Source organism: Gallus gallus, chromosome 5 (assembly GCF_016699485.2).
Source record: "Gallus gallus isolate bGalGal1 chromosome 5, bGalGal1.mat.broiler.GRCg7b, whole genome shotgun sequence".
NCBI lineage: Eukaryota > Metazoa > Chordata > Aves > Galliformes > Phasianidae > Gallus > Gallus gallus.
Window position 1 is genome coordinate 39,555,570 of NC_052536.1, and position 23,130 is coordinate 39,578,699.

The 23,130-nt window shown below is 40.4% G+C and overlaps 1 protein-coding gene and 1 long non-coding RNA gene across 40 annotated transcripts in view; both read left to right on the forward strand.

Moving 5' to 3' along the window:
* The window catches only part of NRXN3 (neurexin 3), a 941,045-nt gene that overhangs the window by 525,992 nt on the left and 391,923 nt on the right, over positions 1-23,130 (forward strand). The gene's annotated exons all lie outside the window — the stretch shown is intronic.
* The window catches only part of LOC124417981, a 41,861-nt gene continuing 38,591 nt past the window's right edge, over positions 19,861-23,130 (forward strand). Inside the window, exon 1 of the long non-coding RNA XR_006939314.1 lies at positions 19,861-19,941. This is a non-coding gene — a long non-coding RNA (uncharacterized LOC124417981). The remainder of the gene's footprint in view (positions 19,942-23,130) is intronic.

Here is a 23,130-nt window from a genome sequence, read left to right on the forward strand (position 1 = left end):
TATTTGCTGAGTGAATCCATGTGTTGGAAACAAACAGGTGTCCCTTATGTCAGATTACAAAGCATCCTAGAGCTGCAAGGCCCATGGCCTCCTGGGGAGCAATAATGAAAGAAAATCTAATCTTCGGTATTTAAGCAGTAATAAGAATTCTCAGTGAAGCAGAACCTTTTTCTCTGCCTTTCTCCTGCTACCTGCTGTTTCGCATAATGATTATACCTACTGAGATGCTGCACCCAGGACTTCTTATTACAGTAGTCTGTGGAGAATGAAGGGTGGTTCCTTGCTTTCAGCCTGTGCTTTGCTATCTCTTGCAGTAATATAGTGATCAGAGAGGTGGTTGTGGTTTAACTGGCAGGAGCTAAGCACCATACAGCTATTCACTCACTTTCCTCACTGGGATGGAGGAGAGAATCAGAAAGAAGGTAAAACTTGTGGGTTGAGATAAAGACAGTTTAATAGGGCAGAAAATGAAGGGAAAATAATAATGATAAATGAATGTACAGAACAAGTGATGCACAATGCAATTGCTCACCACCTGCTGATCAATGCCCAACTAATCCACATTCTGCAGCAAGGCACCCAGCTCACTCCCCGACTTTTATTGTTCAACATGATGCCATAGAATCATAGAATTGCTTGAGTTGGAATGGACCCTTAAATGTCATCTAGTCCAACACCGCTGTAATAAACAGAGACACCCACAGCTAGATCAGGTTGCTCTGAGCTCCATCCAGCCTGACCTTGAATGTCTCCAAGGATGGGACATCCAGCACATCTCTGAGCAACCTGTTCCAGTGCTTCACTACCCTTAGAGTTAAAAAAAAAAAAAAAAAAACCACAAAAAAACTCTTTTCTTGTATCCAATCTAAATGTCACCTGTTCTAATTTGAAACAATTTCCCTTTGTCCTCTCACAGCAGACTCTGCTAAGGAATCTGTCCCCTTCTATCTTATAATTCCCCTTTTGATACTGAAAGGCTGCTATCAGGTCAACTCAGAGCCTTCTCTTCTTCAGGCTGAACAGACACAGCTATTTCAACCTGTCGTTGTAGGGGAGATTTTCCATCCCTTGGATCATTTTTGTGGTGCTCCAACAGGTGCCTGTCTCTTCTCTACTGAGGATTCCAGAACTGGACATAGTACCCCAGGTGATGTCCCGCTAGTGCGGAGTAGAGGGGCTGAGTCACCTCCCTTGACCTTCTGACTGCTTCTTTTGATGCAGCCCAAGATATGGTTGGCTTTCTGGGCTGCGAGGGCACACTGCTTTCTCATGTCCAGCTTATCATCCACCAGTACCTTCAGGACCTTTTCAGCAGGGCTGCGCTCAATCCTTTTATCCTCCAGCTCATACTGTTAGTTGGGGTTGCTGTGACTGAGGTGCAAGTCCTTGCACTTGGCTTTGTCAAATCTTCTGGCTCTCCTTGGCCCACTGCCTGAGCCTGTCTGGGTCTCTCCGAATGGCATCCCCTCCCTCAGGCCTGTTGACCACACCACACAAGGATGTTGTAGGGGAAATCATGTCATGTGAGGAACCACACGTCATGCCATGTGATATGGAATATTTCTTCGGCTGATTTGGGTCAGCTCTTCTGGTTCTGTTCCCCCTGCTAGATCCTTGTGCACACACAGCCTCCTCACTGGCAGGGCAGTACAAGAAGCTAAAAAATCCTTGACTTAGTATAAGTAGTAGTGCTCTGCAACAATTAAACCATCGGTGTGTTAATATCATTATTCTTATGCTAAATCCAAAGCACAGCACCATGCCAGCTACTAGGAAAAAAATGAACTCTACCTCAGAGCAAAACAAGACAGAAGTGAACAAAGATTCTGTGATTATTTATTTGGTCTCTGGAAATAAGTTTCAAATATATTTTTTCAGTTTATTTCTTAGTAAATAATAGTTGTGAGAAGCTTGTGAAGGTCAATGAACACTCCTTATTATGCACAGATATTTTTCTATTTACAGGATCCAAGCCAGCATTTGGTGTTTCACAAATATACACAGGCAGACAAATTAATGGGATGCAATTGAACCCCTGTTTCTAGGTCAACATAGCTTATGTTGATTAATCTTCCTTCATGCATTATAGGACTTGTGAAAAGATACTTTCAGAGTGACTGGTCCTCTCTCCATTATGCTTTTTTCTTTTCCCTGGAGAACCCTGCCTTCTGGAAAGAAGATCCACTCAGTGAGGTTTTCTAGGAACCATTTAAATTAAGAGCTGGTGAAAAGACAGGGTACCATAAAGGCGAATAGCCAGCTAGAGCCCACTGAACCTTAGCTGCAACCTCTCTCCTGTTCCATTCTAGTCAGAGTAGAGGCGAACTATTAAGAACTGAAGATTTCATTTCTTGTTGCTTAAAAAAGAGAATTTACAGATAATGTAGGCATTTTGCTTTGAAAAATCTCCCAGTGATTTTGAGTGATGTCTTTGCATGGACCAACTTAATATATGGCATAAGAAGCTAATTGCAGTTGAGATTCACAGAAGCACACTCCAGAAGGAGATGGGGAAGGGGGCTCGTGCTCACTCTCCTCTGCCTCTCCGTTGCCTGTGCTGGTTATGTAAGCCTGCAGCTCTCCTCCATTTTCCTGACTGCTGATCCGTGCCTGATGGCCATGTCAGGCCTCAAGCACCAGGAGCACTCTGATTGCTGCACTTTCTGCTCTTTAACATGACAATTAAAAATGATTTACAAATGGTCGTTTCAGTTCCAAACAGAGAGCAGTGAGAGGCTGCAGTACTCGCTGTGATATCAGAGACACCCAGCCATCCCAGCAGCTGCTGCCTTTGCAATTCACTGCTTTGTCTCTGGGGTTTTATGTAAGATGTCTGTTCTCAAAGAGATGCTTTGTAAGAGTTCTCTGCAGGACCAGAAGAATCAGTGGAGCAGAGTCAGCATCTTTGACAGTGGCCTCTTTCCAGAAGGGAGACACTTGGTGTATTTATGGGGCTACTATATGAATATCCCTGTAAGAAGTGAGAAGGTTGTGCAGGAGGGCAAGTGCTGACTTGGGGACTGGTATTAAGCATCAGTGAGAGAAGAATGAGTACTGTTTACTCTTTTTTTTTACTGTCACTCTATAAGCTCACAGGACCTAAGATTGATCCATGGGCCTTCATGTAACTCAGTTTTGAGTAACTGAAGCACAGTCAGTGCAGGAATGCCTTGACTCGGTACTGTCTGTGGAGAGAAATTAGATCCTTCTGAGAGTTTCAGAGCACTGATGTCACTTGCATCCTGAATCACCTTCTGAAGAGGGCTGCTAGTTCCTGTAAACACAATGTGAATTTCCGCTCCTCCCCACTTTGTTATCCCAAGTAACATAGTACTGTGCTTGAGCTTGGAGAGGTGCAACTGATCCTCTGGTTTCCAGATCTGAAGATATTACACTTTTATCAAATGCTTATGGTTAGTTAGGGTTATGTCTTGTGTGTGTGTACCCCGAATACAAGCCCTAACTCTGAAGCAGTGGTGCAGCACTACAACAGGTGTGCTCTGCTGGACCTGGTTTGCTTTGCCAGAGAGTCTCTGGAAGGATTTTTCCAGCCACTAATATTTTTCAGTGAAAGACCAGCAGCTGCTTAGGATATTTTGTTCATATTGGTGAAGTCAATTCATGAAAGTAAAGGTGAAAGTGAAGTACTCACGCTGCTTCCTTTCCCTCTTATCCCTTCTCTCTTGCATGTTTTCGTTCAAGGTGTGTCAAAAGCTGATGTCATTTCTTGATTTAGCTCAGTAGGAAAGAGGCCACCCTGAACATTGCATCCTCTTTACGGTAAACTCTCTTTGCTGACAGTTCACTGGCATACATCATCAGGTATCATCTCTCTGTCTGCTGCTCTGCCCATTGCCACAACTGTTCGCTTACTGCTGGGATTGCTGTGGGATTGAGACAAAGCTGTGGGTGTATTCATAACCCTGTCTCCCAAAGCGACAGCACCATGTAGCAAGGGGGAAGAAGGGGGGGGCAGCACATACACAGGGTTGCCTGTGTGTGAGAAGAGCTGGAGAATCTTCCAGGCACTCTTGATATTCACATGGACCACAGCTGAGCTGTTCCTCAGAAGCAGACACGATAACCCAGAATTAATTGCTTCTACCGTGTAGTTCAGCAGAACTTGTTCGGTGTTTTCTCAGCTGATTGTGGTACCCTCTGCTGTCACTGAAAGATTAGCACTGCTACAGAAAGATTTTGCTACTTCTGAGTAAAAGAGGTGGGGGTCATAAACGTCCTTAGTCTTCTCATTACTTTATATTTTTTTTTCATAAAGCATGTGTGAGCTACATGATGTTTAGTGGAGTTATGTACTGTTCCTACTGCTCTGAAAAAAAAGGGGGGGGGGAGGGGGAAATGAAAGGAATGAAAATCCAAATAAAAAAACAAATATGTAAAGAAAATGGCATATATGCGTGAATGAGATCTGCATGCTGCCCTGGAACAAAGCAGGTATTGTCATGCTGCTGTGGCCATGCTATGGCCTTCTCAAGAAAAATCTTCATTTTGCACAGTGAAAGCAAGAAAGAAAATGAACTGGGAAAAATATTAGACTGTATTAAGATGCATAGATGAGTAGTAGCAAGCATTTCAGCCTTATAAATAATAATTATGTGTGTTCTGTAATTGAGCATTTGCTCTATCGAGCATTATTAAGCTCTTTCTATATGTTGTTGTTTCCATAGAAATAAATAGGAGGCACTACTTTCAGAGCGACCTACATATCTTGACATGACTGAGACTGACACCATGGGTCAGGACCTGAGGCATAATTGTTAAGCTAATTTAAAAAATAAGAAAATAGAAAAGTGAAGCTAGTACTGCTTGTTTGGCCAGATCTTTAGAATTCTATTACAATGCTGCTTTCCTGACAAGTTTTTAATCCTGAACTTCTCCAAGGTACTCATTATTCAGATTGTGCCTTTGAATTCCAGCTTTCAGAGCTCTCAACAACAGTGGAAGATATTGCCACTGCCTTAAGAAGCAGGAGCAGGCATGAAAAGAAGTGATATAACATGCCCTGAGTTAGCATAGTTTTAGAATTAGGAATATAACTTGATCACTTCCAGCTCCATTTTCAATCCCGTCATAGTGCTTTACAACAAAATGGATGGAGATGATCAGAAGTACAGCGGGAGAGCATGGAGTGATTTTTAGGGTTGTGACTGAGCAAAGGAGAGGTTTATGGTACCTTCTTTGCTAGCTAAAGATTGTGTTAGGTGAAGATAGTGTTTCAGAGTAGTCCTTCAAAACTGCTGAGTTTTCCACATGACGACATTGCTGCTTGGTTGTGCTCTGCAGGTAGCGGAGCCTCTGCAATAGCTCTGTGTATGTGCACACCAGGCATGGCTTAATTTCAGTTCTGTTTCAGTGTATGCACTTAAATCCTTTTGAGTAAGAGTTAAACTGTCTGGATTCTGGTTGAGCATGTTGCTCAAATCAGAGGAGGTAATTAATTCTGAGAACGACTCATTTTTCTGCTCCTCCCATCCCAGCATCATAAAAAACAAGATCAGTTTGTAGAGCTGAGGCGTTTGCGGCATTCACAAGTGAAAAGTTGTTAGACACTGAAATACAGGTAAATGCTTCTGAAATTACCCTTAATTACAGTGTTGTGTGTGTCTGTATCATATACGTTCCCTCCCTACCACACAGCCTCCTTCCTACCCCCCCCCCCCACCTCAGCTGTGCTTGCTAACTTCTGAAAACCAAGGGATGTGCACTGCACTTTGCCAGCTGCCTAGGCTAAGGCAGGATTTGCAGAGACTTTGTGATTAGGCTGTTCATTGTGGGTTATGCTAGGGAATGAGAGAGCCAGACAGTGCCTCAGAAAACATCTGTGTCCAGCAGTCATCATACAGATTCTTCTTATATAGCTGTCACATGTGAATCTTGTCTTTTCCCCTGTGGCGATGTCACAGGTTTTCCATTTGATCATTCCATAGGATCTTTTTCTTCATCCAGAGAAGAGACAAAACACTTCTGCCTTGCAAAAGACTTTGGAGAAACAGAGATGTAGTTTTGCTAGCTACTCTGATGATCTGGGAACCAGGCCAACTTGTTTTAAGAGTTTAGTAGCCTCACATTAGAGTTTCATCTAGGCAACTGATGTCATCATCCAGTTGAAGCTCATCTCAGATATCTCAAATTTTCCTATTCCCTGTAATATAACTAAGGTCTCAGGAAGGGTTTTTTCTTTTTCATAGAATGATTTATCTTGGCAAAGAGATGCCCTGTTCAGATCCACCTTAAAAACACACAGTATGTAAAAATGCGTACAGAGGAGACGGTGTGTTAGCAGGACATCTTGTTATTTCAGGTTGCCTCACAAACACAAGACTTACACCAGTGTTACACTGCAAACCAGCCTTGGCTTGGGATATAGTTCTGTGTTGCAGTCCCAGGCATATTTGAAAACATTGTTCTGTTAATGGGAAAGGCCTTGAAGTAATTGGCTTTACATCTGCATTACTGAGAGGCACACATTGGTGGGGAGAGACAGGTCTGAGAACAGGGAGAACCTATTTGCAAGTGGGAAATATTTTACTGCAGCATAGATATGGCCCATGTCATTTGCATGCCTGACACGCACAAAGATGGTGTAACAACTTTCCTCTTTTTCTTCTCCCTATCTTAATTAGCTCCTTCAAAATGACCCTTTCCTGCTTGGACTCCCTGTGAACCGTGTGGCCTGTGGATAGCACTTCTGAATATGTATGAGCTGACAGGAGAATCTAATGTGTGAATCACACTTAAAACAGACCCACCCACTCACTCCCTGACATCAGCTTTTTCAGAACTGTGAAGTGAGAGCGATTTTAAAATTAGAAAGCATGTCATCGGGAACTTTTATCAGCCCTCAGAGAAAATAAATAACCTCTCAAGATGTGAGAATGGATTTAACTAATGCAGTTATTTATTTTTGCTTTGCAGTTAAAAAAAAAAAATGCTTTCATATTTTTTTCAGTATCGATGCTCTTCTCCAAAAAAAAAGTGAACAATAACTGTAATAGATGTCAGAAAATACTGTCATCTCCAGTTCTTCTCCCGTGTCTCCTGAGATCCTAGTTTGTAGTTTCTCAGGGATTGCTTCTGCATGTGGTATACATGCAAATTATTTCATTGGGAAGAACAGAGAAAAGAAATAATAATCCTTTTTTTTTCTGCTATGTGTTTTTCTTGAACATTTGCATTTTAAAAGTAAGCAATCTTGTGTGCTGCTAGAGTGGGTGAATTTCTAAGAGGAAAAAAGCAAACCAACTAGGAACTTAAATTGCAAAGTTTTTGCAGAATAATTAAGCTGAGAGGAAAAGAGCCCAACAGCTTATTTTTCACGGTTTAGTTACTTTTTCAAGTGGTCTGTGGGTTTTTGTTGTTTCATAAGTTGCCATGATTTACTTGTGCTAAAAAATCAGGACAGGCTAGTTGGCTACAAAAGAAAATAAATCAGTTGACTTCTTGCAGCTTCACTACCTTGTGCTGTGACCTTAGCAGATTTTGCATAGAGTTATTCAGGGCTTGAGGAGAAGATGTCAAAAAACCAAAACTAAAGCAACTGGTTTTCTTGTTTGTTTTGTTTTCAGGAAGTAATAGTAATGTTTTCAGTAGAAGGTCCTTTGCCCTTCAAAGAAGTACTGATTCCAGTGCCCTTTCAGGATAAAGCATAGGCCTATTTCCTGGCTGTTGGTGTTTGTAAAGATCTTCTGTCAGTTTTCACAATTGTAGATATGTTAAATCCAGGGTTCTGGTCTAGTTCCAATTTGAGGAGCTATTTTCTGCTTAGTTTCTGCAGCAGATTTGTATTGGCTGCGATCTCCTCCTCCACTTGCTGTCATACGTTTTCATGTTTGCTGAGCTCTTTTAAACAGCCACCACATTCCACTTCTGTGTGCGTTAGCAACTACTTCTGGAGTGGAATGTGGCAGCACAATATTATACTTCACTTAAGGCAAGATATGATAATGAATGCAATAACAAATCAAAGCCAAAAGAAGAAATGTAAGGTAGGCAGAAACTAATTACTAAGTTGGATTTTTGCCAGCATAGAGGGATTAACAAGTTTACACAAAAAGACTAGAAAGCACTTAAAGGTGAAGTGAAAGGTGCCTTAGACATAAGACACCCGCGCCATCCAGTCCTTCCCCTGGCATTTGCTGCAGGCTTGTTCCTTAAGTCACTTTCACCAGTGATACACCCAGTCTAATTATAAATGACTATGAAAGGCGCACAGTTTCCATCATCAGCCTGTGGAGGCTGTTCCAGGGGATTTGTTTCCAAACAAAAGTGCATCTCAACACTCCTCCCATGTGTTTCTTTGTGTCTTTTTCTTCCTAATTGAAAGACCAAGAATTGCTTCCTTTCACTTCTCCTATTTTCCCTCACTACAGTCTTTGCATTTCATGCCCTTCAATGCCTTGTAGGCATTTGCTGCAGCAGACTGTTTTCTGTGTGCTTGCCTTTCCAGCCATCAGATGGGTTTTGTCAAACATCCCCTGCAATCACTTGTAGCCTCATCTACAAGCAGCTTGTGCTGTAACTTTGACTTAAAATCATTACTTCCATCGGATGCCAGTCTCTTTCCCTAAGCTGTAAGGACAGGGTCGAGGTTATGAGGCACAAGAGGGATTGTATACCCAAGGAAGCCAGACACATTCAACCCTGGCTCTGATTCTTTGTTTCAGGTGGGTGTTGCTCATGCCAGCTTAGATGAACTACCTGTTAGATCACTTTGGAAGAGGTAGGCTTTGTAATAGAAAATGATTTACGAGATTCATTGGAGCTTTGCTATCAACCGAGCATATCGGTGGCAAAATTTTCTCTCTATTCTATATGGAACTTAACTTTCCGCTGTGTGGCTAGTACACTTTTTACTTTGTTTAGCACAAACAGTAAATAAGTAGCCATAAATATTCAGATTAGAGTCTGGATCTCATTTTAGACCTAGGAAGTTTACAGAAAGGTTTCAGTGTTTCAGTCAGACTGCTGTTTCCTTTGTGTCCTGATCTTTCCAGTTGTATTTTGAGCCTGTCATGTACTATGTGCATCCTGTCAGGACTCAGGAGTGTTGTTAGTTTAGATGTATTGCAGATTTTCTTTTCACATTTTTTTTTTCAAACGTTTGTAAAATATGCAAAGAAGAAATTTTGTGTTCTTCAGTGTATTTCAAGTACCAAATACCAAAAGCAACATATATATGCTTTTCTCGGGACAGAGGATGTTTTTCTGTATGTCAGGCCTTAGTCCTGCAACGAGCCGTTCAGACGAGATATCTACAACTGCAAGCCGTGGTAGCTACAAGGTCACATTATGTAATTAGTTATGTATCCTGAATTTATGTAATATACTTGATAAATATTCTTAAAATTATTTCTGGAGAAAAAGAACAACTGTTTAATTTATTTCTTTCTGCTAATTATAGAACAAATTAGATCTTGTTAATCATTTGTCTTTAGAAAAATGATAAAAGGCTGTAATTATTAAAAAGAATACAGTAAACAAAAATGGTTTTGATTGCTTCTGCTGACACATTGTCTCAAACAGAGCTTGAAAGTCAGGCTAGATCAGATAATCTGACAAAGAGCCAAAACTGAACAGATTGCTGCTTTCGTCTGCTGTGGGTTTCTATTCATTTTCAGACTGTGTGATTTAGTAGGATTGGTCAGGAGGAGAGATAGAAGGTAAGATGGAGAGCAATTCCTTAAAGGAAAAATAAAATGAAAGCTTACTAAGTATCTGGAAAGTAGTTCTTGAGATGGTAGGAGTTGATAAGAGACATCCCTGGCAAGCCTGAGGTTACGGTTTCTTAAAGTATTATTTTAGAATAACGTTATTAGAGCTCACTGAAACCCTAGGGAGAAAATCTCTGTCACTGCTTTTTTTTCTTTTTTTTAATCAAGTATGTCCTTTATTGTTATTTAATTTTGTTTTTCTACCTTCAGCATTAACAGTTAGAACATTACAATCCAACAGACTGTGTTTGTATTCTTCAACTGGAGCTGTCAATCAGTGTGTTGTTATCGGAGGTTTGTTCCATAAACGTTAGACAACTGGGGCCCAATTATCCTATCTGTAATGCAGTGTGAATTTGACAAATAAAGGTGCAAGTTACAGTTAATCTTTCCTTAGTGAGTGCGTGTTTTATGAAGATGCTATCATATGGTTTCAGAAGAGCAAAGGGCGTATAAAGGCACATAAAAGATTCAGGGCTGTGTGATACGTGCCTATGGTTGTCTTTAGATAAGGCGTAGTCAGACCTACATCCTTCATTTTTATTTTTTTTCCTCAGACTTGGAATAAAAAGAGAGGGGCTTAAGCTGTTCCAGGTGGCTTTTCTTTGATCTGATTTCTTTGTATGGGAATGCAAAGTATATTGCTAAAGTACTAATTCAGAATTCTTCCTGGACTCGGGATATCTGTATGATTCACTTATCCTTCACACAGGAGATGATTGATACTGTATTTGGGAGTTATGCTGCTGTGTATTTACAGAAGTCCTTTATTTAGGAAAGCTGAACTATTAGCAACAGCTGCATTGCACAGCTGGTTGTAGGAACTCTATCTGAACAGTCTCATTCAGGAACATATTTTTACTTCTATATTTTATTTGAATGCACAATATGTTTTTGTTTGTTTGTTTGAACATTGACTCTGATACCCCAGAGCACACCAGTGAGAAGATGCCAGTGTACATCAAAAGTGCATGCCTGGATTCAGTAGGTGCAGTAGATGCAATGCTGATTTTTAAGAAAGGGTAGACCATAAAAAGAGATGATTTTACATCTGCCCATGCTTATCCAAGTCACCTAGGGATTTCTTCTCTGTTCTCATGTAGCAGATTTATTACAATTTTTTCCCTTTTATGGGATTTAGAAAGACTTTCCATTATGTGTTTAGTGTTAAAATTCTAAACTTATCAGTTTGATGTTGTCCCAGCAGCTGCCTCTGCATTGCTATCGAACCTAAAAGTTGTTGTATAGCAGCAAAATGTCTTTCTTGTAGAATTTGTAGAATTGTAGTTTCTTGTAGAATTATGTGAATCTGCTAAAGAAAATAAAATAGTCTGAAAGAAGATATTTTGAGAACATGGGCTACATTTTTCTGAGCCATTCTGAAAGGAACGTGGACAGTTCTCTTAGCAGTCTTCAGCCCTGTTATAGCATCCAGAGGCGTGCAAGAGTTTGAGATGCCAACATCTAACCTCTACACGACTGGGTGATCTGTGGCTTTTCTTGTCACGGTTTGCAGTCCCATTGAGGAATTTTTGAGATCAGGTGAGGTCACAGTTTGCTAATACTTATCCTTAGAGACATTTTGGGGAATATATTATCTTCAAACTCAAGACACTGTAGGGATTATACTCCAGCTTGTCCTGAAAACTCCATGGCATTGCCTATTGACCTATACCTGAGAGAAAAATGGTAGGTGCCACATTTCTAGCTACATGGGGCCATGCCAACCTAACACACCGGTATCAGTTCTGTATGCTTTGTTGAGTCTATCTGCACAGATGTGCATGCAGGTCATTCACACTGAAGTCAACTTTTTCCCTCACTTTTTTCCCCCTTTCTTTGTGCGACTGCTCTTTTCATTTGTTTCCTTCCACTTCTGTATTTATACTCATTTGCGTGTCCTTTCTTATTCTTCATTCCTATTCACGTGTTAGACTAGTAATGGGACATGATTGCACTGCACAGCAAACGAGCATTAGGTAAAAGTACACGGTGTTCATAGAAGAGCACGAGGTGACCAAAAACATTAAGGTATTAATGCTGAGTGGACTTTTTATTCCCTTGCTTATCCTCCTGCTTCTATCCTTATGTCATAGTACACTTTCTCCTCTATGTTTGAAGAGTAGACTCCCCATTTACCTTCATGTTCTTTTTGTTCTCTGGATGTCTCCTTTATTTATTTGTTTTTATACTCAGTGAAACAAAAACCCAATGATCCATACAGCTTCCTGCTCTGGGCTGTAAGTGCCATCTCTTTCCTGAGAATTTGGCATTATCAGAATTACTGTTGATTTAATGCACAAGCATTCTCTTGGTTCATGTGGTGTTTCACTGATGCCTTACTGATGTTGGTGTAAACAATTACTTCATATATTATTAGAAGGACTTAGCAGGTGCTCATACGTGCTGGTGGGATTTTTCCAGCTATTTATTTTATAGAAAAAAAAGTTGCAGTCCTATCCTGAGTTAGGTATCCCTTCCTCTTCTCTCTCTTTGTTTTTCTCACTTCCCCTGTTCCTCTTTCCTTCTTTTTCTCTTCTGCAGGCATTTCTTTTTTTTTCCTCCTTTCTTTTTCTTTTTTTTTCCTTTTCTTTTTTTCTTTCCTCTAGACTGAAAATGATGTTTGCTGCTTATGGGGTATTGATTGTGTATTATCAGTCAGGCTCACACATTGACAATGCGTGCAGTGCCAAGGTAGACGTGACAATGAGGGCTGGTTGCCATGGCAGTGAAAGAGGCCTATTGCCGCTACCAGGCGCCTGCTCCATAGCGATAATCGTGCTGCTCATTTCATTTTAATTGAAATTTGAAATCATATTCTTTGGGAAGAAGCAAATGGACCTTTTTCTCTCGCTCTCTCTCTCTCTTTTTTTTTTTTTAACCCACCACCAAAAATTAAAAAACTACAAATGTGAAGGATTTGCACATTTCTTACAACAAAATATTAACTTCCTGACAGTCAAAAGGCTGCAGTCAACACAGAGCTTTATAAAAGTGTTTTTTTTTTTTATCTTTACAATTCTGTTCCTAATTAATTTCCAGTTTCCATTTTTCACTAGTTTCATGTTCTGTTTGCCCTTAGGTATGCTTTTTTTGTTTGTTTGTTTGTTTTTGTTACTAGCTGATCCAGGTAGTCAGTCAGTTCTTCTCTAAAGTCACAATTTATTTCAAGCTACAAGCTCAAACCTGTTATAGCGTGGATAAAAGAACTTCTCAGTTGTTATTTTCATCATTTTGTTTATTTTCTAGTATAAATAACATTTTCCATTGTGTAAATTGACCCATCTCCACTGATGACAGTGAAAGAAAGCATAAAGAAGTGGAGGTGTTAGGTATTGTGCTTTCTTGGGGGAAAAAAAGGGAATTTGAAAGCTTGACAGTAGTGAGAGGGAATATAGAAAAACATTTCCTAATAGCATGAGGTGCAAAGCGAAAAGATCTCCTACAGACAATGTTGAGACTGGGAGAAGGGCAGTGACAAAAGCGGACAAAGAGAAAATTGGACCAGTTCTCCTTGATGCTGCTTAACTGATGTTAACCCTCTTAGAAGCAGAGAACTGGAGGAAGATGCTTGCTTTCTTTTCTAGTTTTGTGTTAGTTCAGAACACTATGGCTGGCTTTTTTTAGAATGTTTTGTGGTGGCTTGAATTGAGTGTGTGTATTGACTCAACTACCATTAGCATTTTGCATTCCCATTTGTCACAGTGGATGCAAGAGGTCTCCTAAATGTGTGTCAGTGCTATCATCTTGTATGATAAAAATTAGACATGCTTCACCAAGCAATTGGATTATTATTTTTTTTAAACATAGATATTCTTTTCATTCTATTTGGACTCTTGTGGATTTTCAGTCCAGGAATGGACCTAGCAAATAGAAGAATTCAGGGTTACAAGCTATTGTGTTTCAGATGTTGAGAAAATGCTGGTAAATTTTCTCATTTCCTGTTAGCTGAATCCTTTCCTAACAAGCATGTGATTATTGTATGAACCTGAAAGGCAATTCTCAAATTTGAATCCTAAGCTTTAAAAGGTTAAGGCTTTTCAATGTTTGTCTTTCATCCAAAGATTTCTAAGTTAAACTGTGAAATTTGGGGAGTTCAACATGGAAAGGTATAAATTGCTCACATGGTCCTCTAAAATACGAGTAGAGTGAAGGAGTGCCTGTTAGTGGTTGCATTATTTGCAATAAATCATTTGGCCTTCCACCTTGTCCACTTTTGGTCTTGTCCACTTTTCTACTATTGAAACCCCAGGTATTTTAATGAAAATCTGGCTGGGCCAGAGTATCTCCATCTCTTTTTTTTCTCCATAGTGTTTCACCTTTTCTTAGACTTGAACAGGATATTTCTTCAGTCTGATTTGTATATACACATACTTTCCCAAGGAAGTTTGTATATTTATTTGTTATTGCTTGGTTCTCTTGCTTTTTCTCTCTTGCCCAGTTTCTTTAAAAACTGCAGTAAGGGGCCCTAGATGCATGATCTACAGATACCAGTAATCTGGGAAGAATAGCCCTTCTTCTGTGATGCTACATTACCCTTTTTGTGGCTGTTTCAGTGTTCCATGTACCATGGTTTTTTTCTGTGCAGAAGAAGTAATTCGTGTGAACTGTTGTTTCACTTTCATTTGGATGTTGACATTGCAATTATGAGGATGACCTGAATCTGATTTTCTGTTATCTTACAGGAAAGCAGCAGATGATACATTTGTTAGGCCCTCCGTTTTCACATTTCTTTCATAATCTGAGCTCTGGCCTTCCATGACAGGGGCAGCAAGTGGAGGCTGTGGAGATAGCTTGGTAATGTAGCTTTGGCAACTGAAATATCATTGGATGCAACTCCCATGTGCTTTCTTTAAACGTCACTTGGACAGACTGGTTGTTTTCTATTATTTGATTTTATTTCTCTTCAATTCTGCTTTCTTAAGTGGTATCTTCTAAGCAGCTCTCAGGTTTTACTTTCTGCTCTGAGGCTAGATCAAACCACACAGCCACCAACTGATATAATGCACCGATCCAGATTAAACTTATCTTGCTGGTACAAAGTTATTCAAAATGTGCTAGTGGGTTAATACTTTGCCGTGAATTGAAAGATTTGTGCTGGATCAGATGTTGTCTCCTTGTTCTTTTTAAACTTCTGGTCATTCCGAAGACACACAGCCACATGCTTGCAGGAGACATAGACCACATATTGTTCTTCTGGGTGATCCCCACCTCACGCACATTGGCAGCAGTGTGTTTCAAAGGAAAGCTTTCCATTGCAGCTGGCAAGAATCTGCAGGCAACGTGCACACTGGGACAGAGGGTGTCTGCTGACTCGGGAAGTACATGGGCCCTCTGGGATTCCTCTCTTGGTGGCAGCCTGACTTCTCTGTGGTGGTTTCCTTTCCAAATGCTGCCTGAACTGCAGGCTGATTAGTGTGTGAGGTCCAATGCACTTTCTGCTTGAAGAGCTAGCTGCAGCTTGCTTTGGAAACATCTGTCTGAAAGTAGATCTAAGGCCCTAGAGGGGTTTTGAAGCCATTACTGGTAGCAGGGCTGAGATTAAAGCAATAAAAAAAAAAACCTGAAGCGAGTGGTTAGAGACGGATAAAGTGTGAGGTGCAATATTAAGGCTGGAAGATGTGCAAGAGCAGCGAAGGAACTAGAGGTCCATTTGTGCCAGGAGTTTTAACAACCTGTGCTCTACATTGCATATCCAGACACTCCACTGCCCAACATCTCCCCCCTCTTCCCTGAATCCTCACAGACCAGCAGAGTTCTTAATTAAGTGTCAAGGAATTGATTAGCTAGAGCTCTTGCAATGCAATTCCATTGATGAAACCATTTTGTCAGGCCGGCTGATATAATTAGACCAAACAAGATGTGAAATCTTCAGTGTTTTGGTCTACAGCCCAGTAATTATTTAATTTGTAATAAAAAGAGCTAGGGAGAGAGATGGAGCAGCAGCAGAAGTCAAAACAATTGAGAAGAAAAGTTTACAAAATGTTTTTTTTTTTTCCTCCCTCCCCACTGTTCTTTTCTCTCACGGGAATTTCAGCATTTGCAGAAAGCTACTTAATGTCTGCGTAGAGGAAGTCTTGGTGAGCTGTCAGCACTTGTCCATTCCTCTTGAGACATAATATCGCCTTCCTTGCAACTCATCAAACTGCCAGGCCTGATTTATACAGAGCTAAGCATACCACTGCTGTTGGGATGATCATCGTTACTGAGATTGTGCTGTTCGCTTTCTAAGCTGCTGCTTGTGTGTCTGAAGGAGTTAGGACAGAATCATATTTTTAATGATAATTAACACTTATCTGGCAGTCTGTAGATCTTTGTGCTTTGTGGAAGAATGCCAGTGCATGCCCATTTTACAGATGGAGAAACTGGACTTTGGAGAAGTGCTGTAATGTGATCAGTACTTCACTGTGGTGGAAAGGCACAACTGGATTTACCCAGACCTCCCAACCGTTAGTCTAAAACCTGTGCTACCAGACTATATTTGTCATTCATATGGATGGTAGCAGAGTTTTCTCTTCCTCCCCCTCCCTTTGACTGAACTTTTGTCAGTGCAGCACAATAGCAGGCTGCTGCCTTCTGTTTCTGGATTCACTGTACTTGCCCACAGGCTCCCTTGCACAGGACAAGTAATGATGATGCTGAGTCCTAAAGGCTTTGAAACATTAAAATGAGGGAGGGAAGTTATGCAGATAGGAGATACAGTTCATACTTCCAAAGCCTGTAGAGCAGCAGCCTGAAAGCTCTCCCTGGGACTTTTACTGCAAAACGTAAAATCACACAGCAAATCCGCGAGGGAAGGGCAAAGCCGGAAGCTCTCAATTTCTGGCTCCTATTCCATCCAACTTAGCTGCTACTCTAGCTAAGCTACTCTAGCTGGATTTGAAGGGAAGGCTTTTTTACTTTCTTTCTTCCATTGGTGAGAATGTGAGAGAAAAAACTCCACTTTAATAACAGAAGGAAAATATTCCCATGTGCTACAGGGTGGAGAGAGAAAACCAGGCAGGAAGAGAATATGAAAGAAAATCTGGTTATCAAGTGAAAATCACATTCTAAAGATGTTGTACTCCTCAAAGTGCAAGCTTTTCTCCCTGAGCTGTGATTATTGGATTATAGCTTGAGCCTTACTCCATCCCCTGCACACCTTTCTTCTGCTATGACAAATAGGCAGCATGGGCTGCCTTCCTCTTCCTCCTCTCTACCATCCCTGTCTTGTATTCTTTGTCCCTTAAGGGAAAAGGGAACTGGAAATGCGTGAACTGAAAGAAATGAGGCTGATAGAGACAGAGGTGAAACAGAAGTATCCACTGAGTTACAGATGATAATAAATTAGAATAAATCTCTGTGTGCATTTCTGAGCACAGTGTATTACTCTTTTAGAGGCAAGGGACTATCAGGTCCCCTCGTTTTCCACAGGGCAAGAAATGTTATGTTACTGAATAGTTCATGATGAAAAGGTGGAATGTGAAAGATTTATCTGAATCAGAAGCAGCCATTGCATAAGGCTGCCACTGTATATGGAATAAAATTTTTGATCTAAGATAAGTTGGTAGGTAGGCCAAGCTGCAGGGAGGAGCAGTGTCTTATCATCTGCTCATCAGAGTTGTTTCGTAGAGCAAGGTCTGTGCTGGTTGATAAGGCAGAGGGCAGAAACCCCTGTGGAAATGCAAAGCCTGGTGTCTGTCGTAGTGGAATCTAAAATCCAGCATTAACAAGGTGCAAAGGAATTTCCTTGGAGACCCCAGGAATGGAAACATAGGATAAGCTGCTATCATATAGTCATAATAGCAAAACTCTATAAAGCATGTGGATGCTGTATGTCATCCTTTAGAGAAGAATGCTTTCCACTGAGATGTGAACACAAATATAGCAATCTGGAGATGCATCTGTAGAAAACATAGGTTTTGACTGTACAGTTTATCTGGATCAAGACAGACCTGTCAAGGCTGTAATTAGTTTATGGATGTTAAGTAGAGACTGTATGTCTTGTGTATATGTGTGTATCTACACATTTGTTTACACACATGCACACACACACAGACAGTATACACAGTGCCTATTGAGTAATTCTGAGGAGTTGGATCACCTGAATGTTATTTCTGTGGCTCCATCCCCATATTTATGCAGTAGGATAATGAGTGCCTGTGCTGAGTAGTCACACCATCAGCTCATCACAGGAGGCCCAAGAGTATCCCCATGTAGTTGCATATTCACTTGGTACTACCATATGTCATCTCACAGAAATACCTTTATGTTGTGCATAAAGCATTAGGACAGGAGTGGGTTTTGCACAAGTCCCAAAGAAGGAAAACCTGTGCCATTTTTTTTTTATTTATGGCACCTCAAATAACTCCTTAAATGTGAGAAGTCACATGAAAGTTACTCTCCTCCTCCTTCTCATTCTCTGATTTCCTGACTTTCACTCCCACTTCTAGATCTTTGTAATTTTGTCTGTTAATTAGAGCCAAGAACAGCGATGAGTGTGACTCTGATCTGCAGCCAGTGCTCCAGTGTTCATACTCTTGTTTCTTCTATAGTTGCACAGCCCATGTATATTTTTTACAGTGTCAAAAGATGTTTGTTTCTTTCCATTTAGACAAGTGAAGTGTATAGATCAAATGCTGGAAGCCATTAAAAGTATCTTAAATCAGAGACACCCCTAATGTGAGGGCATTAACAAGGGATAGCCCGTGGCATTTGGCAGTATTGATTGTACTGTTAGGTGGCTGTTAAAAACATTAAGCATCTGATCCATACTTTTTACTAGCCTAAGCAGTGTGTGGAAATACACCTGCACACACACTAAATGACAAGACTTTGGTGCTGCTTTTGGAGGTATTGGACCTAGGGGGATGCATTTCTCTTTCACTCTATGTCCCCTGCAGTTTGGCACCTGGTAGAAAGAATACAGAGTTATGTGCTCTCTACATGATAGAGCTGCAGGGAAGCATGGTATAGGGAGATTGTTCTGTTTAAACACCAGGACTATGGGATAGCCTAGGTCAGCTCCATATTTTTGCAGAAGTTTATATATATTCTTTCTGATATGGAAATACTTTTAAGCGCTGTTCTGAAAGTAATGCCTTCTATTTCATTATGTTGGTCCATGATGTCAGAGGTGAATGTTGGTGGTATGGCAGTAGAGGCTAAACCTTTCTGTCAGTATTCCATTATATGTTGTTGCTGTGTGACAGATGGCATCAGAGAGGCAGTCCAACAGAATGACATCTGAAATGGAAATGTGGATGAAGCAAAGATGTGTCATTGAATTCCTCCACACGTTAAAAAATTGCATTCACTGACATTCATTGACACTTGCTGAAGGTTTACGGACCAAACAGTGAGTGTAAGTGCAGTCAGGTGATGGGTGGTGTGTTACAGCAGGGGTGACAATGACAGTGGTTCACTTTCCATGGTGCACATTTTTATGAGCACAGGGTGCGGGCTCTTGTTCGTCACTGGTGAAAACACATAGCTAATGGTGGTAATTATGCTGAACAATAGTGTTTTGTAGCTGAGCATTTGCTCTATCAATTAGTATGGTTGTACTCTTTGTATCTGTTGTAGTTTCCATGGAAATAAATAGGAGGCATTGCTTATGGAGCAACCTACATATAAAACCCATAGGAATCTCATCCTTGCTTTAGCTATACAGTGACAACTTCTGACCAAGCGCTCTAAAAAAGGTCTGGTCTGTTTTATCTGAGCATAGGAATACAACAGATCTGCAGCCTCCAGGCTAGTGCTCTCCTGTGTGGTTTGTCCATCTCACGGTTCTGCAGTAACTGCAAGAATGAGATTTAGACCCTAAGATTGGTGAGGCAGAAACCATATATTTTATTATGTACAAATTCAAAATACTGAATGACTTGTCTTAATGCTTGAACTAACGGAGAATCAACATCAGGGAGCGGAGTTATGACAAAGCTGAGAGATTCTTACTCCAGCTGATAGAGGAAGTTATATACAAATGTACAGTGCATCAGACAAGGGAAGAACTTCCTATGTCTTGTCCAAAACTGAAACTGAAGGTGATTTGTATGCTCAAGCCATGAGTTCTGATGTCACTCAGAATGGCTGATGGTATTATGATGTAAGAGGAAGTGTTGTCAAGGTTTCATTGACAGGACAAGAAGAAGGATTGTGGCTTGGAGACTTAGGTGGAAAGGGCAGCACATGGATACCTGCAGGAAGGAGTTCCATTCAGGATTTGAAGGTGCATTTCTTTTTCTTTGTTTGAGAACAGATTTGGGTGCTTTCAGAGTGGAGCTGATGGCAGGGGGAACAGGATGATGCAGATATTAAGAGCTGCACTGAGGCCTCCGTTCTGGGGAGGGACTGGGAACCACTGACCATGAAAAATGTATTTGAAGTGGAGCGGTCTTTCAAGAAGTAGCTTCCATTGCAGGGGATCAATGAATAAGGTGTGTCAGAGAAAAGATAGGTTCCTAGTAGTACTACATCTTTTCTGCACCTTAAGCTGTAATTTAGAACTAGGAAAAATTATAACTGTTATAAAAATGCACAAAAATTTACATCCTTCCCAGGATTTTGCACTCAGATTTTGCTTTGTGAGAAATTCTAATAAAATGAGTACTGTAATTTTACATGAAAATGGTGCTCAGGGCAATGATTTACAAAGCTTCAGAAAGAAGCTTGCATTTACTCTGAAATTGACTAATTCTTCCTGGAAAAAGAAGTGTACCTGTGCAATTTTCTGTTGTCCAAGCTCTCTGGATCCTTACATATGAGAGAGGAGAACAGGAGAGGCTACACTGGTGGGTAAGCTGCCCCCATCCAGATCATGTAATTTGGAAAATTTTCCTTGTTCCAGGGTTGTAAAGATATACAGCTCATAGACGAGGTCTTCTATCTCTGAGTCCTTTATTTTTAGTACTAGAGAGATGCATACTCAGAGAGGACCCTTCACCAGCACTAGACCTCTAGATATTTGGGCTGTGTTATGTACAGGGGAAATGACAGTCATTTACCTGTGATTGTCATTGGTTGGTCTAATCCCACTCAATCACTGTTGAAAGCAATTTTACTACTAATGTACTTGGAAGAAGTGGTTTCCAGTAACTGCCACTGTGATTGAAACCTGGTGGAATATGATTTCAAGCCCCTTTACTCAAATACATAATAATGAAAACAATTCATAATCTATTCTGACTGCAGACATGGAGCTGAGAGATATATAGATAAAGGTGCATTTGAAATGTTTTTCGCTCTTACTGAAGTTGCCACAATTTTGAGAGAAAAAATATACATCTTCCTTCAGGTTTTACACATCTTATGTAATTGTTTAAAAAGTCAAAATTTGATTTCAGATGATATATGAGCTGGAAAGGTGAAAACTTCAGATCACAGGCTTAGTTTACATGTTTGCAGTGAGGCAAGGAAAAAAAACATCATTTTTTTCTTCAAGTCTAACTGCACACAATATGAGAGCCATAATGACATTTGCTACGAGTAGCTTTTCTAGCATGTTTGCACTCTAAATTGCTTTAAATAACATCTAAGGAGAGAACAGTTACTGACAGCTTTGGCTGTACAGGTAGGTTTTTCAAACAAAAATCTTTGTCAAAATTAGGGAAGAGATCACCCTGAGTAAAAGCATCAGATTTGTATGCAAGTAACACATTAAATGTTTTTTAATCTTCCTTGTAGCCATTTCAGTTTTACGCATCAGAATTTCTCTCATTGTCTCTACATTGGACTTGTGCATTACAAACTCCATATGCAAGATCTTGTTTATAGTGAAGGCCAAAGTTGCTGACAGTCCATGAGGTTTGTCCACCACAAAGGCCTGAGACCTAGAGCAGCTGTGCAGGGAGCTGAACATCTCTGCAGGTCTGTGTTTTCAGTCTTCAGGTCTGGGTGCTAATTCTTGCTTCATTTAGCTTATGGTTCTTGCGGAAACTGTGTTTGCGCTCAGTATATATAGCAATAAAATTCTCCCTTCTCTTCCTTTCACTGTCACTGCCAAGTCTGGTAATTAATCAAGACTGTACTGTGGTCGACTCTTTCTTATTTTCCTTTCCTGCTTTCTGAGGTGAGTAATGAAGAATGATGTCTTCACTTCTTTACCTCCACGTCTCCTTGCCTGCTGAACACTCGAACTAGTCCCTTTGACAAGCAGCCTGCACCAGGGAGAAAGTGCCACGGATGACAAATGTGTCTTTGGAGTTTGGCAAGCATGAGGTTGGCTTTGCGACACTTCTCTGTTTGCCACCATCAATCTTTCTCTGTCAAAGGCCCTTTTGTCCTGTCACTGTTGCTGTTTGTTTCACGTTACGTGTTGAGTCCCACATATGCACGAGCTGACTGGACACCATGGTTGCTCAACACAGTAGGAGAAAATCTCTTCTAACCAGTCAGGCAAAGTGCCCTAATAATAGTTAACAGCGGTCAATGGTGCAGATCTGAAGTGGTTATTAATAAGACAGAGAAGAGGTTCTGTGTGAATTTCCAATTCATTCCGAGCTCCTGCTTTCAATCTTCTTTCCCTGCCCAATAAAGTTAAAAGAAACTTGAAGGTTAAAATCAATCCTCAATTTGAGATCTGCTGTAGAAAATAAGAGGTGTTTTTCTATTATTCTTTCACATAGTAAGTTAGATTCTGAAATGTAAGAAATTTTCATTGTGTTAACATCTCCTAGTCATTCATAGTTTCTATGTGAATATCAAAGCTTCAAGTCATCTGAGAAGTAATCCTCAGAAGGCCTCTGAGGAAGAAACTGAGAACATTATACTCCTAGTTAAAAACAAGAGAAACTGCAGTACTGAAACTGGGAGAGACATGTTTGACAAAGAATCAGTGGCCGGTTTAGAATGGGAAGTTATATCTCTCAAGACTACAGAAGTACACTGTGGACAGAAGTTAACTGAAATATTAGGAGATATATTGTATAAGTGATCTCTCTCTAGTGTCATCACAGCAGTAGATAAGGTTTCCCTGAAAGCACCAGAGCTTCAAATATGTCATTTTTGAGGACCTTTATTTTTAAGATCACCTATTAAGGCATCTGTGGTTTGGGAACATTTTTGAAGAGATCATGATTTGATGCTGAGTGAAGTCATTTGTTCCCACACTTTGCTGGACTAAAATGCCTTTTAGTAGCTTGAATTATTCACAACTGTTAATTTAATACAATAACTTTACAAAATCAGAGAGCTGGTCATTTTACAATGGCACTATGTAATCCAGTTAGGTGGTTCCAGAGAAGATGCTGCAGAGAAGACTGTGTCTTATTATCTATAAAGCTAAGAATCCTAAAGAGGAGATCAAGTTCCTGTCTTGAATTTCACCAGAACAGCCATTCCCCCAAGTCTTTTTTTTAATAATAAGTCTACAAGGCAAGACTTGACGTAGATAAATAAACACAAACCCATTCATTGTGGC